At 33.0% G+C, this 25,872-nt stretch overlaps 1 pseudogene; it reads left to right on the top strand.

Annotated features, from left to right (window-relative positions):
• The first annotated feature begins 20,836 nt into the window (after positions 1–20,836).
• Positions 20,837–21,553, top strand: LOC149558033 (ubiquitin carboxyl-terminal hydrolase 2 pseudogene; annotated as a pseudogene).
• The last annotated feature ends 4,319 nt before the right edge of the window (positions 21,554–25,872 follow it).

Genomic DNA, 25,872 nt, shown 5'->3' with positions numbered 1-25,872 from the left:
AAGAACCGATAAGTTTGTATTAAATGGATGAAAGATGGGAAATTTCATGAGGGTTTCTTTAACAGAGTACATGAAACTTTGTTTAGATTATTGCCGGAAATATACATATCAAGTGGCATGGGTAGTAACCACGAGTTTAGCATTCTTAACTGCATGTTTACCGTCCATTGTTAACTGATCAGAATTGCGGATATGTGAATGCAGATAATGGGCAGATTTTGCCAGATTGGAATGGCATTAAAAGAAGCTCAGAAGAAGAAATTGAATGTTGGGATTATAATGAGATGGATTTGGATTATAACTTTAAAATTGTGGCGCCCAAATATGGCAAAAATAGTCACCGTGAAAAGGGTTTATTGTGGCAGAAGCAGAAGATCACGAGAATATCAAGATTTTGCAGTAAAAATCTACGATTTAAAAACTAGTTGAAAAAAGAAAAGAATTCAAATTTGAAATTCAAATACTATGAAAATATTCATCCATGAAATCAGCAATGGCACAAAATCAGTTGCGGCATTTCCAAATCAGCGGCCCTGATGTTGGCAATTTTGAAATGTATAAAGATACACAAACTCTCCTCTCTGCTTCACAAGACTACAAATGAAAACTGTCTAGCGAATTGAAAGTGTAGCATTTTCATAGTATATATGGATTGCACAGCAGAATTTTCTGGCAGGAGATTTTCAATTCGGTACCTGAGAATTCACCTCGAGAAATTCGTGAGCACAAGTCTGGTGGACGATATATACTCAACTTCATGCTTACAAAGTCTTAGTGTTTTATTATTGTCTGTGTGCATTCTTCGATGGTTTTTCTGCCTTCCTCCGCCCCTCTTAGTATTCATGATGGTCTATCTATCAGAGATGGAAGATGGTAATTGCAAAGAAAGAGTTTATAATATCTCCGACATGCAAAATGAGATTGAAGGAGGACAAATTGAAGGCTGGAATGGTACTCATCATGACAATCAGAAAATCTCAGAAGAGGAAGTTGAATTGGAGCCTCTTTATTCCTCCGAGAAAATCCAGGGCTTTGATTCTCTGCAAATGGAAGAGATTATTCATTTTTTTTCATTCATATTATTTGAATAATTACCTTACAAAGATCTCTCTTTGTAGATTTTAACACTTGATTTCTTATATTTTTCAATTTTCTGAATTGCTCAAATTTTGGAGAAAGACAGAGAGAGCATAAATGAAGGCAAAGTGTCGTACAATTTCAACGGTGACTCCTGAAAAGTTACATCTGAGAAATAATGTGTTTTACGTTTTTTTCTGCTACTCATTTACTAATGTAAATTTGCATCTCATAATGTGTTTGCTATTCTAGAACTTCATCTAATGATGTTGTATTAGATCAGCACGTCTAACATGTCTTGTAAAACATTTCAGTAAATCTTATTTTAGAATGGTTATCAAATGATGTTTACTAATTATCAGTGATGATTTTACTAATAAGATTAAAATTCTTATAATACTTTTTATATGTTTAAATTAAATATTTTATTTTATTATGTTCGGATATTGCATTTAAAGAAACTTGATTTTTCATGGGCTCTTTGTGAGTCATTAAATTTCCCACTCCATAGATCTATTGACAATAATTTATATTCATTAAGTATAATTCATTTTATTTAATTATTTGAATTAAAAATTAATTTATAGATTATATCTTAAATTTTTAAAATCTAACATTTGTCATTCTTCATTCTAATTGTTTTATTGATGATAATGTTTTTTAGGGAAAGTGTTGATTCTCTCTCGCACAAAAGAGATAGAACTATCATTCATTTCTTCATTCAATTGTCTTTCAAGTAATTGTCCATTTCTTCATTCTACTTAGTGTTTTTCTGTGTGCACTTCACTATATATAACTTTAGATTTAATGAATAAAATCTTTCTCAATGTAAACCTCCAACATTGAACATCCAAAAAAATTTAAAATAAATTTTTTGTTGCAATTGGTTGCTAGGACAAGCCTTGCACTCGCCAAGATTTGATTTTTGATAGACTAATTGAAAACCTTTGAATTTCAATATTAGCTTTGAAGAAGTTATTTTATAGATTTTAGGAATTAACTTAATTGTTAGAAATGGGTACCTTCAATCTTTGATATTTACCCATAATTAATGGATATGTTAATGGCGTGCAAGGTCTAAATTTGTTCATGTATTTGTTTCTCACTTTTTAATTTCTAATCAATTTTTCGTATTAAGGTGGAGATAGATTTCCATTGTTATTGAATCTTCCCATCGACTCTAGATGTTGTAGCTCCAATGATCTATTTTTTATATAAATTTAAATTATGGTTGTTTAATACTTTAATTTGTGGGGTAATTTGTTTGTGTTGAGCTAAATAAAAGATACAAAAAGTAAAGTAAAATTGAATCAAAGGATGGAAGATTGGACAAAAATTATATAGTGGTTCACCTAGCTAATTTGGACTACATCCACTCTTCAAGAAGGGAAATTTCTATTATTTAGATAAATCACAAGTTACAATGAACAACATCATTAACTACCTATTCTATTCTATATTAGTAATATTCAATGGAAACTGAAAAGGCTGAGAAGAGGAAGAGTTGACAACGATTAGACTACACATTTAGAGCCATTACATTTTCCCCTATGAGAGCAATTACAACCTCCCACTTAAAGTCCAATTAGTGCTACACAAATATATCCCCTATTTTGAATTCTTATGGCCATGGTGTGAAAATGCTGAGCTATGGCATGACAATGCCAAGAGAAGCTCAACAGAATTCAAACTTCTCTCGAGGTACAACTTTTCTAAACAGATCAGCTGGATTAATCTTTGTATCAATCTTCTCTAACTGTAGTCTTCCCTCTTCAACAACATGACAAATGAAGTGAAATATGGTTTCTATATGCTTTGTGTGACTATGGAAAGATGATTTTTTACCCAAATGAATGGCACTCCTGCTATCCAAAAATAGAGTGAAGTTGGAGTTTTGAAATCCCAACTCTCCAATCAATCGTTGTAACCACATCAACTCTTTAGTCCTCTCAATAAGAGCAATATATTTGGCCTTGGTAGGGGAAAGAGCAACAACTTGTTGCTTACAAAAAGTCTAGCTAACTGTTGCCCCAACAAAAGTAAATGCATAGCTTGTTGTAGACCTCCTTTTATCTAAATCTCCAACCATATCAAAATCATCATATCTGCAAATATAAGTGGTCTTAGTGTTAAAACATAGAACATGAGAGGAAGTGCTTCTCCAATACTGAAAAATTCATTGAATTGCTTTCCAATGAGTTTTAATTGGATTAGTCATTTAAAACCACTTACAACTCCCACTTCATAAGCAAGATCTAGTAGCATGTTAACCATTGCATACATTAAACTCCCAACTATTGAAGAATGAGGAATACCATCCTTCTCATGTTTTTCTTCTAGAGTTGAAGGACACATATTTGAAGACAATGAAAAATGATCAGCGAAGAGAGTGGTAACAAATTTAACATTTGTGTAATGTCCTCGCTAGCAAGGACAATAATACTTGCAAAATCAATGTCATAATTTATACAACAATAAAATAGAATTCATTATTCTATTCTCTCTCCTAACCCAACCTTAAATATATCTCAATGTTTGGATTAATAACCCTTTTAAGGATCCTTAGATCCCTGGTTACTATTTCCTCTTCTACGAAGCACTCCCATTAAGGTCCTTCCTAGAAGAGATATTCTTTATCCAAGACCCTTGACACATATGTATATGTTAACATCTATAGAATATTTCGGCCTTATAACCATGTTAAGATCACTCTCTTCCTAGAGGGACTCTTTTGACCTTAAATTAATAAGATCCCTCTCTTCCCACCAAACTCTATTTATCTTAATAAATAACCATTATTTTCTTGTATATAAATAAGATTCAAAAACAGATTGACATTTATGCTATCTTAATAACTCATCATATATTAATACATAGTATCTTTTCCTTGGTGAGATGGTCCATATTAACTAGTTAAATTATTCATATCTTTTTTGTATGGGTGGATTTGATTGGTGGAACTATACTCTATGTAACTGTATATCCTTGACTTCCTTGATTCCTTGGTTTGATAGCTCTGTACTGTAATTGTCTTGGCTGGCAAATTGGGATGTGGTCAATGATTAAGTGTGATCTCTAAAATGTGTTTGGGTTGCATGTGGCCTAGTCAATGGTTGGTGTGAACTCTCCTTGATATATATTTGGAATGTGCACAACCTCCTTCTTGATTTCTTATTTGGTCATACCTTCCTCTTCTAATTTTCTTTCACTATACTCTCGTCCACCATATTTTATATGCTCGAATCATAAGTGATGTAACTCTTCATAGGGTGTTGTGGTTTTTAAATTTGGATTTAGTAATTAGGTTTTTAATTAAATGAATTCATATATTATAGTAGTAGATTCTACATCATGATTCATCATTAACTTCATAATATTTTATAATAACATAATACAAAATTATAAGAAATTTTATATAATTTCATCTTTAGAAAAAATCTCCTCTAAAAAGATCCCTATAAGATATATTATAATGTATCTTTATAAGATATATTATACTTACAAATATTTGGTAATAGTTTATTTAATCAAGGTTCATTTCAGTCCTTACTTCTCAAATTTTATTGTCCTTAGGCAACTTAATCATTCATTTATTTTCCCATGTAGCATCTTCCTCAAGTAGGTTCTTCCACTTAATTAGGATTTTAGTAATGGTTCTATTCCTCATTCTTTTCTCACAATTGCCTAGAATTACTACTAGTATTAGAATGAGTTGACCTTCATCGTCTAAGGGGGGTAATTCTTCACATGGAGTTACTTTTTGTGCTAAAGCTTTTTTGATAAGGGAAACATGGAATGTGTTACGTATCTTGCTATCTTGGGGAGATTTGACTTCATATGCTACTTCACCAATCTTCTTAAGTGCTTTATAGGGTCCATAGAATCGTGGCTTCAAATTCTTAGCACCATTTTTCATGGTTGGCATTTGTATGTATGGTTGCAATTGTAAGAATACTAGATCCCCAATTGTAAGGGTTCTTTCGGTTTGTTTCTTATCTACATAAGGTTTTGTTGATTTTTTCTTTGATGAAATTTTTCTTTAGGTTTTGATGATGTCCATACTCTATTTAACAAAATTTTGTGCTCCTGGTACTAAACTTTCTTGTATTATTAGGTTCTCGAAAGATGTAGCTTCATATCTGTAGAGTGTTTTAAAGGGGCTTATTCCTATTGACATATGGTGAGTAGTATTATAGCAATATTCTCCTAAATGAAACCACTTAATCAAAGAACTTTGATGTCCAATAACATAGTTCTTAAGGTATCCTTCTAATCATTTATTGACAATTTTTTGTATGTCCATCAGTCTGAGGATGATAACTTGTGCTAGGAGTCAGGGTTGTGCCTGCTAAACAGGAGATTTCTTGCTAGAACTTACTGTGAAACTTGATGTCTCTATCACTTATAATATTTTGAGGGAGTCCATGGATCCAAAAATATCTTTAAAGAATAATTCAGCTATGTGGTGTGCTTTGTATTCCCTTGAGATGGAAAAAAAAAAGTGCATATTTTGTAAGTCTATCTAGGACCACAAGTATGTTGTATTTTCCTTAGATCTTTGGAATTCTTGTATATGAAATCCATTTATATTCTTTCCTATTTTTTATTTGGAATGGGTAATAGTTGTAGTAACCTTTCAAGGTGTTGCAAATCCACCTTATTCCATTAACACATCATACATTCTTGTACATATTTTAGTAAATCTTTCTTTAACCCTTTCCAAGAATATTTCTCTCTATATGCTTGTATGTTTTGTAGTATCCTTGACGACCTACTAATGAGTTGTCATGATATTATTTAAGTATTTTTCTTTTAATCTCTAATTGTGGGGCTAAATATACCCTTCCTTTGTAGAGGATTAAACTATCCTAGACTTTGAAATCTTCACTAGGTAATTTTCCTTTTAATATTTCTTGTGCTTGAGGATCCTTCATGTATTTTTCTATAATGTCTCCCTTCTAGTCCTTGGTTATGCTACTGATATTATTAATATGGGATCTTCTTAAGAGGGCATTTGCAACCTCATTATTAATGCCCTTAACATGTTCTATATCAAGATCATAAGCTTGGATTCTGCTAATCCACCTTTGTTGTCGATCATTGAGCTTGGATTCTGCTAAACCACCTTTGTTGTCAATCATTAAGATCCTTTTGATTTAAGAATATTCTTAAGCCATTATGATCTATTTTAACAATGAATCTTCCACAAACTAGATACTATTGGTACTTTTCTACAGCATACATGATGGCTAACATCTCTTTATCATATATTGAGTAATGTTTTTCTGCTTCAGTGAGCATACAACTTTCAAAGGTTATTGGTTGTCTTCCTTGCATAAGTACTGCTTTGATTCCAACTCCTAATGCATCATGTTGTAGTAGCTACTTAACCCAACAAACCCTTTTTTGTTAAATCGGTAAGGGGTGATGCAATTTTCAAAAACCCTTTTACAAAATGTCTGTAGTAGCTACTTAACCCAACAAACCCCCTTTTTTGGGTTATGGTTTTGGGTCTTGGCCACTCCTTGATTTCTTTGATTTTTTCTTCATCCACACTTACTCCTTTTGTACTAATTTTGTATCCCATGTATATAATCTCTTCTGATCTAAATTCACATTTTGACATTTTTACAAATAACAAATCTATCTCCAAGATGTTTAAACCCTCTTTAATATGTCTCAAATGTTCTTCCCATGTTTTATTATAAATAAGTATATCATAAAATAATATGAGTAGAAATTTTCTCAGTGTTTCCGAAAGATGTGGTTCATACAATATTGAAAGGTTGTTGGTGCATTGGTGAGACCAAATGGAAGGACTAGAAATTCAAAATGCTCATAGTGGCACCTAAAAGCAGTCTTTGGAATGTCTTCCTTCCTCATCCTTATCTAGTGATATGCAAACCTTAGATCAATTTTTGAGTAGCATGCTTCATGTAATTCATCCATTAATTCGTCAATCCTTGATATGGCAAACCTATTCTTTATGGTTTTCTTATTTAGGGCTTTTTAGTCTATGCACATCCTCATGGTGCCATCTTTATTTTTTACTAATACTATAGAGGAAGCACAGGAGTTTTTGCAAGGTAGAATATGACCCATTTCCAATAATTCTTGAATTATCTTTTCTATTTCTTATTTGAACTTCCTAGGGTGTCGATATGGAGTTGTTATCAATGGTTTTTCCAATTCTTCTTGTTCTATAGAGTGTTCAAACCCTCTCTTTGGGGGAAGTCCAATAGGAATTTCATCAAAAACCTTTTTGTACCTTTTTAGTATCGATTTGATATCTATATGAACCATTTATCCTTGTGTATACATGTTGAGTTGATTTCCAAAGTCAGTAGAAGCCAAATGATTAGTTGTAGCCAAGTTGGTAGTAGAAGTTGAGTGAGGGATACTTCAATGGAAGCTAAGTAATGTAGAAATGCTTAAGAAGCTGAGTGGACAACTGTAATCAGACTAAGCATTAAATGCTGCAAAATAAGGGTATATGATCATATTTTGAACCATTTTTCTTCATCACGAACAAAGAGAAATGATGAAGAAGAGAGTAGAGTGAATTCCAAGAAAAGAATACAACATTTGAGCCAATTTCAATAGAGATTCAACTTAGTTTCATCAATTTCATCAATTTTAAGGTATTTACACTAGTACCGAGCTACATAGTTTTAAATTTCTTTGTGTTTAAAACATAAAGTGGTGATGAGGTAACAACTAAGGAGTAGCAACAAGAACAAAGTGTCCAAGATACACAAATGCCACCACCTAGTCCTCCACATGCAGCACTTACATCTATAGAAACTATAATTGTAAAGGATGTTCTCACTACTTCAAGTCAGAACAGTAATCCATTGACTGTAGAGGATCTTAGAAAGATCGTTCACCAAACAACTCTACAATCATAGTTGTGTACAAATCTTGTTTTGGTGAGTCTAGAAGAATTGCCAAAAGATGTAGCTGGAATAACTAAGGAGAAGGTGAATGCAAAAGAACCACCTTCACAAACTCCTATAGCTACAAATGGTCAACCATAAGAGCAAGAAGAACAAGACACATTTTCTAAGGTTGATTCCACAATAACTTTCAAGGAGCAAGCTAAGGAAAAGATAGGACGAGAAGATACCACTAATCCTAAAACACAAAGCCAAGGTGCAACTCCTGTAATTACTATAATTGATCAAGGTAGAAGTGAAGAAGACAAGGAAGAGGAGAAAACCCCTACGGAGAAAGAACAAAAGGCAATACAAACACTGGTCAATTTGCCTACTATGAGGACTCCTACTAAGTAGCTAAGTATTGATGCAATACCACTAAAAATATCAGCACTAGGCTTGAGCTCCACCAAGGTAGAAAGGGTACTTCACTATGGAGACCTTGCACTTGATGAAGAGATAGTCATACCAAGTTATGACTACAAGAAAATGAACTTAGTACAGATAAATGAAGTGCAAGAGGCACTGGAAAGGAAGAAGAAGTAGGAGATACTCAGAAATGAGTATAGAAATTTGAAAGTATTAGTAGAAATCAAAGACATATTCCTTGATGCATTTAGCTTGTCAGTACCTAATGAAACAAAGCCCATTATGGAGCAACTATCCAACATAGTGGACTATGTACAAAATGAAGATCTTGATACCAATGTTATATTATTGGAATGGTCTGAAAAGAAATTTCAAATGAAAGTCAATGAGAAAATATCTAGTGAGATAGCACTATCACAAGTGGAACTAGCTAAGAAAGTTTAGCAAGTGAAAATGGTATTTGAGAACATATTTTCATTGTACTCCAAGTTGTGTGATTCTTCATATTTCACACAGGAGACTAGCCAAAGAATATTGAGCTTAGAGAGGAACCTTAAGATATCAAGCACATAGCTACCTAAGGATCCAACTCAAAGTGAGAAGCATTTTTCTACAACACTTCACACTTAAAACGAGTTAGCTGTATTAACAACACAAAAGGCTAATATTAAGGCTAAATTGATATAGATATAGTCCGCAATCACCCCACACTTAGAAGTATTGGATAAAGAAGTAGTATATGCAAAAAATGTTTTGAAGAAAGATCCAAATCTTTCTACATTAGAAGGTCTATTACATCTTGTAGTAGAGACAACCATCCAACTCAAAGCACTAAAAATAACATTGGACAACTGGGACACTTCTCTGAAGATAATAATGGAGATAAATAATTTTGTTTTGGCAAAGTATTCCATTCATTATTAGGACCCTTTGACATAAGTGTCAAAAAGGGGGAGATGTAATAAAGATAGGAGATAATAAGAATGGGGGAGATATTATATTATGTAGATAAAGGGTAGGATATAATAATTTGGGGAGATAATAAAAGAGACCCAAAAAAGAAAGAATACCCAATGGAGAAGATATTAAAATTTTGAGTTTTGAGGAGAAATAAGGAGATATAGCCAAAAAAATACAAATTGCAACATGTGTGAAATGGGGAGCAAACACAGAGTAGATAGAAATAGAAGCAAAGGAATGATAAGGAAGAAAATGGAAACAGCATGAGACAATTTCAAAATAAGAAATTTATGTTACAGAAATGGCACATTAGCTCAAGGGGAGTTATAAGTTTTAAGGTATATAGTCTTCTACAAAATTTTGAACAAGTCTTTGAAGTTTTGTGCATATGCCAAACAAGATGTGTATTATAGTCATAGAGATCAGAGTCATAATGTTTAGTTAAGTATTTTTGCCACTCATGTCAAAGGGGGAGATTGTTGGTCTCAGATTTGTTTTGATAATTGAGTGTCAACATAGTTAACCAATTTCTAAGTTGATGCCGAGTATGATACATATGTTGAGCCACAGTATGTGCCGAGCCAAAAATTCAATAAGTGCCAAGTGAAATTCAAGTGCTGAGCAAGATTCAACTATCGAGTGATAAGTGATGCCGAGTCACTATAGGTGCCAAGAAAAGTATAAATGTTTAGCAAGATAGAGTTTACTATAGGAGCCAAGTGAGAAAAAAATCCTATATGTGTCGAGCATTAGCACTTAGTAACTTTCAAGTAACACATAATTAGCATATGAGTTTCTGCCTTCACAAAATCAAATGTAAACCATTTTTTTTGGGCCAACTTAAGATGAATCTTGAAGTATCTTAAAGATAAGATCAAATCTTTTTGATTCCCTATGTAATCAACATGAAACCAATAAGAAAAATGGAGAAAGCATGCAACCAATAAGAAAAGTGTGAAGATTTGAGTGGGAAAGAAGGATGAATACTAATCATAGATTCATACCTAACCCTAAGACTTTGAATCCTTTAAAAGGAGGTCGATATCCCATAATTCATGTGTGCGAGTGTAAGAGAGTTATATGGGAGAATGCTAGTGAAGTTTAGAAAGGTGTAAAAGACTTAGAGAAAGAAGAGCAGTATTCTAGAATTTAGTTGGTTACAATAGAACATCAGCACTTCAAGTAGAGACTTCAAGCCGAACAAAGATGATAGGTTGGTCTAACAGCCATGTTGTAAGGCTTTAAACAAGGTGCTAAATCCTTTAATAGGGTAACATTCTGAGTGAATATTTATAAATCCTTTAACTAGGTCGCTTTTAATAGGGTGTAAAGTCTTTAACATGATAGATCATTGGAAGTTGTCAAACTTTGTAACCTTAAATAGTTACATTTTGTTGTAGTGATAATTTGTGGGTGTCATCCCCACCCCAATTTTACCTTCTCATTTTGGAGGGTTTCTGAGTTACCAAATCTTGTGTTATCTATTTTCATGCATGTCTTTACTTTTATAGATATGGTAGATGCATATGAATGATCTCAGCTATGAATGATCTTTACTTGTGATTTATTTGAATAAGAAAAATTCCCTTGCTTGAAGAGTGGATGTAGTCCAAATTAGCTAGATGAACCACTATAAACTCTATGTCCACTCTTGCATCTTTTGATTTAGTTTTACTTTATTTTATGTATCTTTTATTTAGCTCAACACATAAATTGACCCACAAATTAAACTATTGAGAAACCATTATTTAATTCTGTATATAAAAAAGAGATCATTGGAGCTACAACGTGAAGAGTCGATGGGAAGATTCAATAACAATGGAAATCTGTCTCCACCTTAATACAGAATACCAATTAAAAATTTAAAAGTGAGAAATGACTACATGAACAAATTTAGACCTTGCACACCATTAACCTATTTGTTAATTATGGGTAAATATCAAAGATTGAAGGTACCCATTTCTAACAATTAAGTTACTTTCTAAAATCTATAAAATAACTTCTTCAAAACTAATATTGAAATTGAAAGGTTTTCAATTAGTCTGTCAAAAATCAAGTCTTCGCGAATGCAAGACTTATCCTAGCAACCCATTGCAACAAAAAAATTTATTTTTAACCTTTTGGATGTACAATATTGGAGGTTTACATTTAGAAATATTTGATTAATTAAAACTAAAGTTATATACATTGAAGACATTGAGTGGAATGAAGAAATGGACAATTACTTGGAAGAGAATTGATTGAAGAAATGAACAATAGTTCTATCTCTTTTGTGTGTGAGAGAGAGTCAACACTTTCCCTAAAAAATATAATCATCAATAAATCAATTAGAATGAATAATGACAAATATTAGATTTTAAAAATTGAAAATATAATCTATAAATTAATTTTTTGTTCAAATGATTAAATAAAATGAATTATACCTAATGATATAAATTACTAGCAATAGGTCTTTGGAGTAGGAAATTTTATGACTCGAAAAGAGCCCATGAAAATTCAAGTTTCCTTAAATGCAATACCTGAACATAATAAATTAAAATATTTAATTCAAATATATATAAAAGGTATTTTAAGAATTCTAATCTTTTTAGTAAAATCCTCACTAATAATTACTAAACATCATTTGATAACCATTCTAAAATAAGATTTTCTGAAATGTTTTATAAGACATATTAGACGTATTGAGCTATTACAAAATTATCAGATGAAGTTGTAGAATAGAAAACACATTATCAGATGTAACTTTACATTAGTAAATGAGTAGTAGAAGAAAATCTAAAAGACATTATATCTTAGATGCAACTTGTCAGGAGTCACCATTGAGAGTGACCAACACTTAGCCTTCATTTATGGTCTCTCTCTCTCTTTCTGCAAAATTCAAGCAATTCAAAAAATTGCAAAATATAAGAAATGAAGTGTTAAAATCTACAAATAGAGAGATCTTTGTAAGGTAATTATTCAAATGATAGGAATGAAAAAAGCATGAATATATTACTTGTGTGGGTTTTGAGTCATCATCCTTGCCAGAAGCTAGTTTGGATTCCAATGCTTTTATGTCTTCCATTTGTAGAGAATCAATGCCCTGGATTTTCTAGGAGGAATAAAGAGGCTCCAATTCAACTTCCTCTTTTGAGATTTTTTGATTGTCATGACGAGTACCATTCCAACCTTCAATTTCTCCTCCTTGAGTCTCATTTTTCATGTTGGAGATATTATAAACTCCTTCATTGCAATTACCATCTTCCATCTCTGATATGTAAACCATCATGAATACTAAGAGGGGCAGAGGAAGGCAGAAAAACCATCCAAGAATGCACACAGATAGTAATAAAACACTAAGAATTTGTAAGCATGACATTAAGTACATATCCTCTTCCAGAGTTGTGCTCACAAATTTCTCGAGGCAAATTCTCAGGTACCCAATTGAAAATCTCCTGCCAGAAAATTTTGTTGATCAATCCATTTATGCTATGAAAATGTTTCACTTTCAATTCATTGGACAATTTTCATTTGTAGTCTTGTGAAGTAGAGAGGAGAGATTCTATATCTTTATACATTTCAAAATTACCAACATCAGGGCTGCTGATTTGGAAGTGCCATAGTTGATTTTGTGCCCTTGCTTATTTCATGGATGAATGTTTTCACTGTATTTTAATTTCAAATTTGAATTCTTTTCTTTTCTTAACTAGTTTTTAAATCATAGATTTTCACTGCAAAATCTTGATATTCTCATGATCTTTTTCTTCTACCACAACAAACCCTTTTTGCATTATTTGGGTGCAAGGATTTTAAAGTTAATTTCTAAATTAGGTTGAACTTAAAGGCATTGCAGTAGTGCACAAGATTAGGCTCTATCGATTTAGTTTTTCTCTAAAACACCAACATATCCAAATTTCTACCCAACAGACCTTCACTATGATAAAATATTATTTCCAAAATGCTCAAAAGGTATCTAAGAAAATCTAATGAATTCAAATTTTAGATGAATTATTATTATGTGTTGTGATTAATTATTACTATTATTTATAAATCTAGAATAGACTCACAAAATCATTTCCAAACATTCATAATTTACCACTTTGCAGTAGGCTCTTTCCTATGATTTAATTATTATCTTTACAACAAATTAATTGTAATAGTAGAAATATAGAGATAGAGAGAAGTGTATATATATCTATCATAGAAAGAAAAATAAATATGGAAAAGAGATAAATATAGAAATATTCATAGAGAGAGATATGTATAAAGGAAATAGAAGAGATAGATATAGAGAAACATTTGTAGATAATGATATAGACTGATAGAGATAAAGAATTATTAGAATGTACATATAAACAAGGTGAAGGGGAGAGACAGAGGGGGGAGGGAAAGAGGGGAAGGTGGGGAGAGAGAGTAAAATTTTAAAATGACACAAATTTATAAAGATAGTTAGGCGGATAGGGAGAGTGTGCAAAGAAGATGGAAAGAGAAGGGAGATAGAGATGACTATAGAGAAATAGTGAGATTTATGTAGAGGAGAAGAGGACAGTAGATTTGGGGTATAGGGAGAAAGATGACTAGAGGAGACAAGAGAGTGGATGGAGGGAGAGAACTAGAAGAGAAGGAAAAGTGTAAGACATATAGGCTATAGGGTGTTAGAGTATAAAGAGGGATATATATAAATTAATATATAAAAAGGGAGAATTTTATATTAATTAAGTGATATAGACTGATAAAGATGGATACGAAATGCGATAGAGAGTAGGGAGAGAGGTGAATAGATAAGTATATTTTAAGGTAGAAGACATGCATATAAATAGATAAAGGAGTAAGTGAGAAGTGAGAAGAATAGAATTAGAGATAAATAAGGATAGAAATATAGAGAAGAAGAGATGGAGAGAGATCTAGAGGTGATGAGAGAGAAACATAGATACAAATAGAGAGGGATGTATATATACAAATAGGTAGACTAGAGGCATAAAGAGGGAGTGAAATAATGATTTTGATAGAGAATTATAGAGATTTATAAAGAGAGAGGAATAGAAATAGAGGTAGAGAAATAGGAGAAACAATGATAGAAACCATGAGGGAGCAATGAATAGGGAAAGGATAGTTATCATATTAGAGAAATAAATGAAATTAAAATGATAGATATTTAAGAGAGATATATGGATCAAAGTAGAAAAAATATGTTTTAATGTAAAATATCAGCATGTTAATTGTAAGTGAAATAACATTGCTTGCCAATACAAAAATAGATAGGTAGGGTTCAAGACATAGATAAAGGGGTACAAGTAGATGATAAATAAAAACAAATAAGTATAACTAGAGTAGAGAATAAATGGAGACATATATAGAAAAAGAAATAGGTATATAGAGATGAGAGAAGAATTGAAGAGGTGAAAAATATATAATGAAATTAAAACATAATTATTTCCAATAGGAAATGAGATAGGTAGGGAATGGGAGGTAGACAGAGAGGTAGAATTAGATAATGAAGAAGATAAATAAGTATAAAGAGAGGAAAGAGAAATGTAGAAATAACTCGAATGAGAGTTGAACATAATGGTAAGAAGATAAATATATATCAAATGATGCATAATGAGAGAGATTATATATGTGTATATAGAGAACATATGAAAGTAGAGTCATGTAAGAGACACAAATATAGGGAATGATGGAAATGAGATACATTGGTAGAAAGATATTAGTATAAGGAGGTATATGAGATACATTGGTAGAGAGATATTAGTATAAGGGTGTACCTGTATTGTTGGGAGATTTAAAAAGAAAGAGATATATCGAGGAAAAAAAATAGAAGTAGATTAAATATATATAGAGTGGGAGCCATAAAGAGTGATGATAAATGTGTGTGTGTGTGTGTGTGTGTGTGTGTGTGAGTGTGTGTGTGTGTGTGTGTGAGAGAGAGAGAGAGAGAGAGAGAGAGAGAGAGATAGAGAGAGAGAGAGAGAGAGAGAGAGAGAGAGAGAGAGAGAGAGAGAGAGAGAGAGAGAGAGAGAGAGAGAGAGATTCATTCTTGTATATGTGTATGAGATATAGAGAGAAATAAAGAGGATATGGAAGAGCCAAATGAAGAAAGTTCCATGGGGAGAGAGGTTTGGGGGGATATATAGAGATATTGTATAGAGATCTTGATTTGGATAATTTTTGGTTCTCTTCTCCCAATCCCTAATTATAAGTTCTAACAAAATTCTCCAAAATTAGGAAAATTTATGTTTCTTTTAAATCTCTTCTGTTATCAAAACTCATCCCCTTTTCTAAAAATTGTACATTGGTATTCCACAAATATCATTTGTAAACTACTTTTGAATTAAATGGAAGATCTGGAACCCTATGTTTTAGGAATTGGTCGATTTTTATTGTATTGTTTGGTTGAGTGAAAAATCCTAAAACCATTTCAATATAAAAATTCAAACTTTCATGACATATTTTCTTTTTATAGATAGTGTAGAACTTCTTTTGGTGTGTATTTGTATTGCAATTTATTTATCAATTAATTCAGGCTATTATTTCAAAAATGTGAAAAGAGTGAGATGTTACTTTACATGAATGCAAAAAAATTAAAACCCTTAAAACTAGAGAAAGTGCTATAAAATTTCTATATTTGACAATTTAGGAAGAATTAATGTTTCTCTTCAATATTTTCATAGTAATTTCTCTCACAACATAATTTTTAATTTTCTTGAATTTTTTATCAAATATGTAAAAATTAATTCAATAACATAATTAAAAGAATGTTAACTTTTTAACAATTAATAAATTAAAAATGTATATGGAGAATGAGAATATGTAAGAGTGTAGATATATCTTTATTTTACTTCAAACTAAAAATATTTCAATCATTTTTCTAAGAATTATCTTCTTTATATTATGTTGATTTGAATCTTCCTGATTGATCATTAGTTGTGACCTTACCATATTACATTGGTCATATCGCTTTCTTAGTTTTACAATTTCATAGGTTAAATTTAGATTCTCAAGGTTTTTCAACCAATTTGATTGATAAATTTTATAAAAAATAATAATCATCAAAGAAAAACTTACCTCTTGGTATCAAATGTTGTTAAAGCATGTAGCTTCAGTCTGACAATAATTGTGATATGCATAGTTAAAACCTGTGATTCTTTTGATATTTAGATCATAATCGATCTATCCTTTATATTAGGCTACAAATTTAATGATTGGTAATACATTGATTAATTTTTTTTAAGTTCATAACAAATCGTGAAGATTAGTTACCACCGAATGAGTGTGACTATGAATGTCCATGTCTCCATTTATGGACATGACCATTCATCCCCACACCCTTTCCACTTGATATATATCCAATCTTCTTGAAGTAAACAAGGCATCAAAATCTATTAATTCAACACTTCAAAGGATCAAAGGAAATTCCGAGTTCAATAAAATTCTATCTTTGTTATTAGTACACTAAGTTCTACATATTTTGGAAGTGATTTAGTCCATTGGGATTAGTGATCATACCTACAACACCACTATGCATTAGTTTGCAATCAATTTAAAATTTGGTAATAAACTGTACATGGTATTAGAGCATTAAGTTTAGAAACCTAAGTCATCGAACATTCATTTGGTATGGATAAAAGGAGAAGAAAGTGATAGTAAATTTATAAAAGGAGGAGATACATTTATATCAGTGGCAAGAGGATTCTAAGAAAAAAATTCCTCTCTTCTATTCAAACATCGATGATCGCAATAGATGATTGCAAATTAGAAGTGTTAAAAGAATGAATAGTATTCCACAAATTGATGATGAAGTCACTATTAAATTGCATATAATTCCATTTGAATGTAATCTTTCTTTCTTCTTTGATGGATTGTAGTTGTATTCCTTCGAGGATCTTGTATATCACATGTATGTGAAGGAACAAGTTATCTGCCGATAGGATAAAACATACAAAATTTCCTTATGAATGAGCATATTGCTTCTAAAAGGGCCAACTTTGAATTTTCTTAGCTAGAGGATGATTCAATGTCATTGTAGAGCATTCACTCTGCAAGTAGATTTGTGACTATTGTCTTCTTACAAGAGTCAAGTAGAATCTAGTGGAAGGATAGAACATGAAAGGAATTGAGACCTATAGCCTATATTTATTGTAGGTGGTTATAACATCTTCTACTAAGATTTTTTGTGGGGAAAAACATTGATAAGTGTGGGTGATGAGTTGGTGGGTCATCTTCCCCCTGTGTTTCAGGATGTTGTTTATTCAGAATGTTAGGATGGGAATGGCCCTCATTTCTTTCATAGGTCATGTGAGTTTCTTTTCACAACTTGAGACACAAAACTCTTCCTTTTCACAACAAGGCAATTTTTCTTCCAAAAAGAAGGGAAACAATGAAAAGGACAAAAGTTTTTGTGCATACTGCAAGAAACTGAATCATGATGAGTATCATTGCAAGACTAAGAGAATCGATGAGCTAGAAAACCTACTCAAGAAGAACAAAATCAATGTGTTGATGCTTCTAAGGATTCAACTCCACCCACCTCAAAGGGAAAATGGAAAGTACTTATGGTAAGTTCAAGTTCTTTATCAAAATGGATTCTTGACTCAAGTGCCTCATATCATATGGATTCTTCAAAGGGAGACTTTTCTTCATTGAAGCAGTCATAGGTACCATACATCTTTGTAGGAGATGATACAAAAATGGAAGTTGAAGGGAAAGGACATGTGAACATGGAAAATGGGGAATTCAAAGATGTTCTCTATGTTCTAAACCTTAGCTCTAGTCTCCTCTCAATTTACCAAATCACTCACCTTGGAGATGGTAAAAAAGTTGAGTTCCTTCCTAATTCTATAATGGTGAAAAATCTAAAAGATGATTCATTGGTTGTAGTGAGTAAAGTCAATCATCAAAAAAGGCTTTATTCTTTTTCATACTTTGTGCCTAAGTTTCCTTCACATGCCTTGTAAACTCAATCTTATTCACAAACCAAATAATGGCATGAGCAGTATGGTCATCTTTCCTTCCACTATGTTTAGCAATGTTGTTCAATAGACATGGGCAAGTTCTACCTATAATTAACTATTCTAAGGGTGAGTGTTCAACATGTTCAATGGATATGAATCTAGAGGAGAAGTTTGATAAAGGGAAGTCTTCAAGAGCACCAGTTTTTCTTTAGTTGGTTCACATGGTACTTGCAAGTCCTTTTCCAATGAGATCAATAAGCTAGGGTTGCTACATACATTCTTTCGTTGGTGATTTTTCATGCTACACATGGGTCTACTTTCTTCATCACAAGAATGAAGTGTTGGATAAGTTTCTAGCCTTCAAAACTCATGTTGAACAACAATCAAGGAAAGCCATCAAGGTTCTTGGGATGAACAATGAAAGAAGATATGTGAACACAAGACTTAAATACTTTTGCAAACTTGAGGGTATTGATCTTCAAAATCCACCAACATTCAGTCTACATAAGATAGATGTTGTAGCACTGAGGTTACAGACTCTTAAATCTATGGTAAGTTGCATGATACAAGTCATGTCTCTTGATCCTACATTTGAAATTGAAGCTATAAGTAGTGCAAATCACATACTTAATAGGTCTCCTTATAATGCCTTAGATGGGAAGACTTCTTTTGAGGCATGGTGCAACATAAAATTAGTTGCGAAACACTTTAGAGTCTTTAGTTGTCTAGCATGGGCAAACATATCTTCTAGGGAATGTAAGGCACCACCACCAAGTCCTTGTACTTTCATCGGACATGAAGAGAGTGTTAAGGCATATAGACTTATGGATCCTAAGACACATGAGATTTTCATTTAGGGGAATGTTCACTTTGAGGAAAGTTCACCCAGCTTATCCTCTAATCCTCTTCACACTTCATACATTGTGGAAATTGATAATGACAGTAGTGATAGTGATTCAATAGATTCAAATATGTGGGATCCTATTGATAGTTGCAGTCTGTAGTTGCAACATTGACACATTCCACATGAATATATTGCCATAGTGATAGGTCCAACACAACATGGTACACCTTGTCTTCTAGCTCTAGCAATAGGGGATGACTACATAGCATATATTTTAGGTTTGTTTTTGGAATCATACATAGAAAACTTGGGGGACATCATCGATGATATACATCTTCTCTTTGACGATGATGATCCTTCTTCAATTGTTGTAAGGGCTCACTCTAACCCTCTTTTCCATTCTCTACATTATCAATCTTCACAAGTTAATATGATTGTGGATCCTTATGTAGAATAGTTGTAGTAGGTCTCTTTATCATTAAAGGAAATAGTTGGTTCTTTGGGACAAGTTCTACATCTATCCTTGCTAGATTTGCACTCATTCTTTTTAGTAGTCTTGGAAGGGGCAACCAGTAGCATCAACATAAGGATAGTTGAGAAGGTTTTAGAGACACCAATCATCATTGACATTCTTTCTACACATAGGGAAAGTTTCTAACTTGTACCTTTTCCATTGTTTCTTCCAAAGGGGAGGAACATTATTCAGCACTGATGGACTAGCTTCTACCTTGGAGCAACTATCACTGATTGACACTTTACATTTCAGGGGGTGGAGGACTATCTTTTCTCTCTTCTTCTACTCTCTTATGAGGGGACTTTTTCCTCTTATGGGGTATTTTTCTTCTTATACTAATTTTTTTGTATATACTTGATGTATGTTGTAATGGTGGGGGTCTTGATTACTCCATCCATTCATGCATCTTGTCTTTTCATCTCTATTTTTGGGGGATCATTTTTTCCATGAGGTTCTCCCTCTTTCTCCACTTTATGAGATATTGCATTAAATTATGTACATGGGTACCTAGCATGGCCTATTAGTTGGGACCCATCTTTCATTTCATCCTAGCTTTCAGAAGCTTAAGTGCATTCCCCTAAGTTGTACTTAAGGGGGTGTCGGTGTAAATAAGTATTTACTTTTTACATTTTACTTAATTTTACTTAGGTCAATGTATTAATTTATTATCATGTATTATTTTATTATTTCTTAGGTGAGACAAATAAATCATACAAGTCATACAAGTCATTAGAGAAACGGTAGTAAAGGAGGTAGAGTAGGGGAATTGTCTAAATGATCTTCTACCCATTTTAATATTTTTTACAAACTATTAGAAATTTCCCAAAAGAAATATATAATATTATGTATACAAATATCTAACCTTTTCTAAAGCGGGCATTTTAATTACATTGATCATCTTAAAGAAAAATTCTTATAGGAATTTCTAAAACTTTCTCTATTTCTAACTAAAATCTAAATCACTTTAACTTTTTCCTTAAAAATGTTTTTAATTTTTATGTCGGCATTCCAAATAAACTAATTATCTCAACCTTAATTTCCAAAAAAATACACTATTTATAATTGATGGAACCACTGTTACCCTACTTCTCTAAAACCCTCCAGATAAGGCAAGTTAAATCTCATTATTTGCATTTACCAACAGTTGAAAATGTCTTGGCATTTAGTTAAATGTGAACAAGGTGTTCTGATACAAATTATTTGTGAAATGGAAGTGAAGGGAGTTGGAGTAGAGGAATTACATTCTCTGGACTCACAATGTCTAAATGACCTTTTACCCATTAATGGCATTGTCTTCCTGCCCAACTACAGATTACCAAAGAATGATAATAGACCTGTATTCGATCTTGTGAATCTCTTTTGTTCAAAGAAACAACTCAAGAATGTGTGTGCAACTTATGCCATAATTTCCACACTCATGAACTACCCATCTCATGTGGAAATTGGTCCACAAATCTCCAATTTGAAGGAGTGCAGTAGAAATTTTAACACACCACTACTCAAATCTCTTTCTATTACAAATAACAATGTACGTTGGGAAGCTCACAATAATTTTTCAAAAGAAGAAGAGGCTTCTACTTCTATGTCTCAAATTTATGGGATCAATTTCATTATCTATTTTCCAGTTGATAACATTGTTTATGAATTAGATGGGATGAAGGAAGGGCCCATCTCTCTTATCTGCTTTGATAGAAATTCAGATGGTTTGGATTGGTTGAATGTTGTTCACCCAATATTTCAACAAAGATTGGAGAAATACATGGAAAACAACATTGAGTTGACTGTGTTGGGTGTTATAAAAGATTGGAAAGAAGAGTATGTTACCCGTCTGGAGAATCTCCAGAGCAGAAAAGATCAAGTTGTAGAGGAATTGAGAGGGAAGATGGATGAAGGAAGCCTCATGATGATTTTGACAGAGACGTAATCTAAGATTGAAACTTTGAAGTAGAAGATATTAATGGAAGATGAGAAGATGAGAAGTTGGAAGAGGGAGAATGAAACTAAGAAGCGTAACTATGCAGACTTTTTTGAAAATTTCTTCAAGGTTTTGTCTGACAAGGGTAAACTCAACAATGTAGTTGAGAAAGCCAAGTATAGGCAAAAGAAATAAGAAATCTTGATGAGTGGTGGGAAAAATGTGGTTGAACTGTGCAATGATGTTTGATATATTTAATTTTTATTTATAAATAGAGTATTTTACAAAGATTTAATATAGGAATTTGTGTTGTTGTTAACTTAATACACTCTGTCAGAGAGTGGATGGGCTTCAATCCTACGACCACTAACCAAAACAAATTTGTACATAAAATAATATTCACAATTTTTGTTGAGATTACTATTATTATTATTATGAAATTTTGTAATCATACACTTTAGAGTCATTAGTGCTTAATTTATTTTTGAAATTAGGAAAAAGAGGGGAACAAATTTATTAAGATAGAAATGATTACAACAAGGAGAGCTCAACAAGGAGCTCTATCCTGAGCAACAAGTTCATGAAATTCTTGCACCATCTCAAAGGGAAGTTTCCCCCTTCCATAATATTCTAGCCCAGAGCATGACCAAAAGCACATTTGGCTAAAAAATCAGCAACTTTGTTCCATTCATGAGGAATGTAAGTAAACCTAGTAAACTCAAGAGAGGTACAAAAGAGAAGAATCCAATTGAAAATAGTGGCTAGCTACCAATTGACATAATCAAGATCCTATGAGGAAAGCAAGTTCACCACCATTTGGGAGTCAGTCTCATAGATAATCTTGCACCATCCCTGCAAACAACATTGTTCCATAACATATAAAATGGCCTAAGCTTCCATCAAATTATTAGTGTAGTCACCCTTATGAACTGACAAAAAAAAATTTAACATCACCAAAACTACAACGAGCCACTCCACCAATACCAACAGGGTTTGGATTCCCCCGATAAGAACCATTAGTGTTAATTTTTAGAACTCCATGGGGAGGAGGAGTCTAATGGCCATCCCAATTCACCTGGTGTTTTCTCTATTGTTGAGGCTGCCTGATCACTCTTTGATAGCTTTGAGCTACAACCTCATCCTAAAGATGAAAATTGAGGTGATTGCATATAGCAAGATCAACCTAATCCATACCCCATCAAGTACACACTTTACTTGAATAGTTTCCTGAAGAGAATGTGAGATCTTCCACCAAAGATGCATAACACCAATCAAAAAGTCCTGGATTATTTGTCAATTCCTCTCCATCTAGATATGCCATAGAATGAATGATGGGCCAACAATCCAATCAGCATGGAGAGGAGAAGAATTGGAGGGAGCACCACTCAAGCAAGCCTAGAACTTAGGGAAAGAGGCAGCATGCCTACAAGAGCAACCCCAAGTACTCCACCAAAGGTTCCATAGCTGAGTAGAAAAGAAGCAATGGAAGAAAATATGGGAGACAAACTCCTGCCCATTACCATACAAATAAAAATAAGAGGGGCCTTAAAATATACATTAGGACAGTGGCTATGAGCCACTAGCCATATCAAAAAAATGCACTTGGACCAAGAAACTTTATTAAAATCTTGCTTCCACCAAGGGACCATAGCATCCCCAAAGAATTGTCTAGCTATCTTATGATACCTTGCAGAGACATGATATTTGCCAGACAGGGTACCTCCCCAAGCCAAAATATCTAGACCTAGCAAAGAGGAACACTCCATAGAGGTCAAAATTTGAGAAAGCTCCTGATGATCTACATCTATGCCTCTAGGAGGCCAATTAGAAGAGTGCTTCCATCTGTAACCAACAACAAGTCCCAATTGATAAGGAGTCTTGTAATGAGCCACTTTATCCCATCCAATAGCATGAAAAGAATCACAAAGATTCTAAAGATATGGGTACATGGAAAATATGGATGGGAATCCATCCCAAGCATCAGACCAAAACAAAGGCTCAAAGCCTCCCTTACATATCCAGAACATATGTCTCTTGACTAACACAACACAAGTCTTCAGAGTATGCCGGACCATTGAGAAATGACCTTCAAGAGGAAGTGTAGAAAAAAAGAAAGGATCAACACCACGAAAATATTTATGGGTAATAATAGAAGCCTAATGTTGATGTTGTGAAAAGCAGCATCGCTAATAAAGCTTAGCAGCCAACACTTGACTACTTAAGAGAGCTAATCAAAGACCAAGATCACCCTCCTTTTTAGGCCTACAAACAATCTCCCAACTAATCAAACTCCATTTAGTGCTATGCAAATTACCACTCCAAAGGAATTTTTGAGAAAGACCACAAACTCCTTGAGAAAGTAAACAGGAGCAGTGTGAACCATTCCTCTATAAGAAGGGAGAGCTTGGATAACAAATTGAAGAAGAGTAACCTAAGAAGCAATAGAAATCCATCTACAATTCCAATGATTTACCTTATCCTAAACCTTTTTAATCAAATTTTTCTAGAAGAGATGTGGTTGCCTAGAAACAACAATAGGAATGCCAAGATAAGTCAAAGGAAGTGACCCAATTTGAAATTGTAGGATATCAACAACACTTTGCTAAATAGAATTAGGATTGTTAAAAAAGTAAATGGAATATTTGTGCTCATTATCATTTTGGCCTGAAGTTTCCAAATAAATATCTAGTGTATGTCGAAAGGCTTCAGCTTCTTTAATCCTAGCAAGACCCATAAGAGAAGAATATCAACAAATTGAAGGTGAGAAAGAGTAGGTAAACCATTACCCCACCACCACCCTTGTATAGAATTCTAGGACACCTAATACTTAATGAATTTTCCCAAGCCCTTAGCCATGATAATGAATAGATATGGGGAGAGAGGGTCATTTTCGTGGAGGCCTTTAGAGCCATCAAATAGTTGGGAAGGTTGATCATTAAGAAAAATTGAAAAAGAGGTAGAAGTAACACAACTCATAGTCCAACTCACCTAACCAAAGCTAAATCTAAAGGTAAGAAGAATATTCCTTAGGAAACTCCATTTAACTCCATCATATGCCTTAGCCATATCCATCTTAACAAACATTGCTCTCTCCCTTAAAATAGCCATAGAGTGAATGGCCTCAATAGCAATAACCACCTCATCAAAACATTTTATTCCAAAAAAAAAACCAACTTGTTCCTCTGAGATAATAATGGGCAGCCACATTTTAATTCTCTCAAAAATCAACTTAGTAATGGCTTTGTAAACCGCACTACATAAGGCAATTAGTCAAAAAAAATCCAATTGATTAATACCCTGTCTTTTTGCAATAAGAGTCAAGAAAGTCAAATTCAATGCCCAAAGCATTTGCTTGCTAGAATAGAATTCCTTAACCACCCCAAAAAAATCATGATTAATAATGTCCCAAAATTCCTAAAGGAACTCAACTAGAAAGTCATCAAGACTAGGAGCCTTTCCCTTAGGCATGCCAAATACAACCTCCTCTAGCTCTTCCAAAGATATTGGTCGCATGAGATAATCATTCATTTCCTGAGTGATAAGGGATGGAATACAAGACAAAATAATATTTTCTTCATTATCAGTAGGAGGAGAGTCCTTAAAGAAGAGGGTATAAAAGTACCAAGTAGCCTCATAGAATAAAGCTAATAAGGAAGTTAGTTGGGTACCATTAGAACTAACTAAAGAAGAGATATTTCTATAATTCTAGTCAGATTACACTGTTTTATGGAAAAAAGTAATGTTTCGATCACCTTCTTGGAGCCAATCAAATCTATCCTTTTTCTTTCAAAAAATTTTCTCATGAAGTTCCCATACTTCCAGAGCTCTAGAAGCAAGGGATTCATCCCTTCCAAGATCCTCTTAGAAATCTCGATCTCTAATCTGCCTTGTGATGACATCAAGATCTTCCTAAGCAAGCCTCTTCATAGAATGAAGGTTCCCAAAACATTCTCTATTCCATATCTTGAGTTGCCTTTTAACATGTTGAAGCCTTTTAAAAAATGAAAACATAAATGTACCATATGTAGGAGTGCCATCTCTCCACCAAACTTAAAACAAAATAAAAAAGAGAGGAGTCATGAAGCCACATCAATGGGAACTTAAACAGTGGATGCTTTGGAATAGAAGCCCCAATAGCAAAAAATTTAATTGGCCAATGATGAGAACCCCTCCAGTCTAGGATTTTTGAAGAGAAATTAAGGGTGCCACTAACCAGAAATCTATCTAAATGTTCTGAGATAGCATTAGCCCTAGTCATTCGATTATTTCAAGTATATAGATTTTTAGAAGGCTTAACATCAAACAGATGCAAAAGTGATATATGTTGC

Source organism: Cupressus sempervirens, chromosome 5, assembly GCF_028749045.1.
Source record: "Cupressus sempervirens isolate cs-2001-9-10 chromosome 5, ASM2874904v1, whole genome shotgun sequence".
NCBI classification, from domain to species: domain Eukaryota; kingdom Viridiplantae; phylum Streptophyta; class Pinopsida; order Cupressales; family Cupressaceae; genus Cupressus; species Cupressus sempervirens.
Note: the sequence above shows the minus strand (reverse complement) of the source record. Positions and strands in the feature narration are given on the sequence as shown.